Source organism: Nematolebias whitei, chromosome 15 (genome assembly GCF_014905685.2).
Source record: "Nematolebias whitei isolate Nwh7 chromosome 15, NemWhi1, whole genome shotgun sequence".
Taxonomy (NCBI): Eukaryota; Metazoa; Chordata; class Actinopteri; order Cyprinodontiformes; family Rivulidae; genus Nematolebias; species Nematolebias whitei.
The window spans coordinates 9,471,497-9,475,435 of NC_056512.1; the positions used below are offsets into that span (position 1 = coordinate 9,471,497).

At 40.7% G+C, this 3,939-nt stretch overlaps 1 pseudogene; it reads left to right on the top strand.

Annotated features, from left to right (window-relative positions):
- The first annotated feature begins 3,554 nt into the window (after positions 1-3,554).
- Positions 3,555-3,669, top strand: LOC119422248 (annotated as a pseudogene).
- Positions 3,670-3,939: the final 270 nt, after the last annotated feature.

A 3,939-nucleotide genomic window follows, 5' to 3' on the forward strand; every position in this document is an offset into this window, starting at 1 on the left:
GGGGGGAACTGTTCAGCGATTTGTAGCCATGCAGGAGTATTTTGAACTGGATTCAAAGGTGAACCAGTAGCCAGTGCAGTGAGGCCAAAACTGGAGTAATATGCTCTATTTTGCCTGTACTGGTTAAAAATCGGGCTGCTGCATTCTGGACCAGTTGTAGTTGTGCAATGGAGGTCTGACTGATACCAAACAGGAGTGAATTGCAGTAATCAAGCCTAGATGTAATGAATGCATGCATTACCGTCTCCAGGTTATTTTGGGATAATATGGGCTTCAGTTTAGACAGCCGCCTCAGTTGGAAGAAACATGATTTAACAATCATGTTTACCTGACTGTTAAGTTTCAGGGAAGGGTCCATTATCACGCCCAGATTGGTGACTCTTTGTTTTTCTGACAGGGTTAGAGCGGAAAGGTCGATGCAGTGGTTTGTGATCGTGTCGTTGGGAGGGAACAACATGACTTCAGACTTCTTTTCATTGAAACTTAAGAAATTTAAAGCCATCCTGAGTTAAATCAAAATACAAAAGCAATAACTGATTTTTATTAGTTGGTATTCAATAATTATTTCTGTATCAATTTTGTCATTTCAAGTTATTTCAGTGACGTTTGTTGGGTTTTTCTATCTTTAACAAAAGCATACAACAAATGTATGCACTTGTGAAATTAGGTAGTAGATCTTTTGCTGCTGAGCTTTAGCACATACACAAACATAGCTTTAGTTAAACAAATTTAAAGTTGTACTTTTCTACAAATTAAGTTAAAGTAAAATGCATTTAGTTCAAATGTATACAAAATTAACACAGTTTATAATAATTAAATCGTTTACAAAGTACTTTGATGATTATACTAACTGGAAGTACCCTCATCAATGTCCTTAGTAAATGTTTTTTTCACTTGAACAATGGTTTTATATTTATCTTCCAGGCATGTCTGTAACATGAAAAAGTCATTGGTTAATCATCCAAAGCTTGTGGTTAAATGACTGAAATGGTGAATCTAAAATTATTTTCTCAGTTGCAGAAGGCAGAAAGAAACCAGTGTCAGCTGCTGCTCCTGTGCTTGAATCCAGCTGTGGAAAACAGCAGGGCGCAGCCGCTCGTAGTGGCTTGTTCGACCCCAGTAGACGACATCGGACAGCCTTCACGCAGGACCAGCTGTCCCGTCTGGAGCAGGAGTACAGCAGAGAAAGTTATGTTTCCAGACCCCGCCGCTGCGAACTAGCTGTAGCCCTAAACTTACCAGAAACAACAATAAAGGTACTTTGGCTGGATGGATGGCATTAAAAATTCATTTGAATTACCGGTAAAAGTATTTATCTAACACTATTATGCAGAAATAAAATCAGATCAAATGTGAATTTCATAGTTGGGAACCACCATCTACAATTTGAATACGACAGAGTGTATCACGATTAGACAGAAAATGAATTAAAACCAGATGCTTTATCTACTGAGACAGGTTGATTTGTGAGTAGGTGCAGTTGAGATGATTACAGTTGCATGTCAGGTGCCTACAACAAGACAAACAGGGGAGCTGAAGAAAAAAGCTGAGGAAAAATTAAAAACACTAAATCTAAAACCGCCAGACCAGAATGGTGACAGAAAACATAGAAAAAAGGTAACTAAAATAGGTAACTAAAAACAACATGCTAGAAATAAACAGGAGAGAAATGCCAAAGAGATAAAACTAGAGAAATTTTGTTTCCTGGGAAAATGTCATGTGAATGCTTATTGCTGAATGACTTTGCTGACAGATGCTGAAGAAGTTGAAGCCAGATGAAATGGTTTCATCACTAAACTGTTAAAGTGAGTTGAATTTGAACAGCTGACATTTGCATAAAGCAGAAAAAGAAAAACTGTAAACAATAGAAAATGACAGAAATGTGAAGAAAAAGCTGGATAGCGCAGAAATTAATAATATTATCATACATTAATTCTGAAATTTGCTTTTGCAAACTTTAATTCCTCTTTTTTCTGTTTGTAAATCACTTTTTTCTGATTACTTCCTCTGGTATCAGATGCTGTGCAGCTGGAAGGATTTTTCCAGCAAACCTTTTACTTTTGTACATTTGTTATGATGCATAACCATGACAACAAGGTGCTTGTTTGTTTGTTTTTTAAACTGGGAGCTGCTGATTAACATCTCAAAAGCTCAAATAATACCTCAGCTGTAGCTCCAAATCCCAGATGAGTTGAAAATAAGGTGCCATGGATGCATTCCCATCTACCTGGTGGCGGTGCTTGAGTGCCTGACTGCAGAGATCCTGGAACTGGTGGAAAACGCAGCTTGTGACAAAAGGGGGACCAGGATTGTCCCTCGACACCTGCAGTTCCATCCATGAGGGGCTCAGCAGGCTGCTGGGAGGAGTGGCCATCGCTCGGGGAGGAGTTTGTCCCAGCATTCAGGGAGTCCTGCTGCCCAAGAGGACCGAAAGGTCTGTTGGGTCCAGGTGGATGGATCGGCATCTGCAGCCAGATTCTTCTGATCAGCTGTGGAACAGACTGCTGCAGATCCTTCCTGCCTACAGACAACATCTATAACAAATCTTTAATGAAACCAGGACGAAGAGCTACAAAAACAATAAATTTCTCTTTGGATTAATAAAGTATTTTTGAATTCAATTCAAATTCAAAAATACATTATTAATCCCAGAGGGAAATTAAATGTTGTTGTAACTCATCATCCTGGATTCATTAAAGAGTTGTTCTAGATGCTGATGGCTGTGGGAAGGAAGGATCTCTTGTAGCGGTCTGTCTTACAACAGATCTGAAGAAGCCTCTGACTGAAAACACCCTGTTGTTGTATGACAGTCTGATGGAGGGTGCTGAGGGTTGTCTACAACGTTCTTCATTTTATGAAGAATCTTTATTTGTACAATCATCTCCAAAGGTTCTAGAGGAGTACCCAGAACTGAGTCAACCTTCTTTATGAGCTTTTTGATATTTTAAGTCACTTGCTCTGGTGCTGCAACCCCAGCAGATGATGGCAAAAGAGACAGTGCTCTCTACAACAGACTTATAGAAGACATGCAGCATCTTGCTGCAAACATTGAAGGACTTCATCTTCCTCAAGAAGTACAGTCTGATCTGTCCCTTCTTGTAGATGGCTTCACTGTTGCATTTCCAGTCCAGTCGGTTGTCCAGGTGAACCCCAAGGTATTTATACTTCTCCACCACCTCCACTTCTTCTCCCATGATGGAAATAGTGTTGGACCTGCTCCTGTTTCTCCTCAAATCTACAATCATCTCCTTTGTTATGTTCACATTCAAGATGAGATGATTGTTTCCACACCATGCCACAAAGTGGTCCACCAGTTCCCTGTACTCAGCTTCTTGTCCACCTCTGATACACCCGACCACTGCAGAGTCATCTGAATATTTCTAAAGATGACAGGAGTCTGTTTTGTGCTGGAAATCTGAGGTGTACAGAGTGAAAAGGAATGGTGAGAGTACAGTCCTCTGTGGTGCTCCTGAGCTACTGAATTGAATTGAATTGAATTGAATTGAATTGAATTGAATTGAAATGTACAGAAAAGTTGAGATAGGCAGAGGAAGGTTTATGGCCATACCACCCTGGACACGCTCAATATTGTCTGATCTCGGAAGCTAAGCAGGGTCGGGCCTAGTATCTGGATGGGAGACCGCTTGGGAATACCAGGTGCCATAAGTCCCCGTAGGGAGTGATGATCCAGAGGCTAGAGAAGGTGAAAATTAGCAGAAAGACACTGAAAAAGCTGAACCACAAGAGCTTAAATTATCAGTAACAGGTTGTACAGCACAACAGGTTTGAAGGATGTGGAGAGAGCTCCAATCATATTCATCCATTTTATTTTACCCGCTTCTTCATTATTCAGTTGTGGGGGTCACTGGTGCCCACGTCCAACTATCACTGTGCAAGAGGCGGGGGACGCCCTGGACAGGTCTCCAGTCCATCACAGGG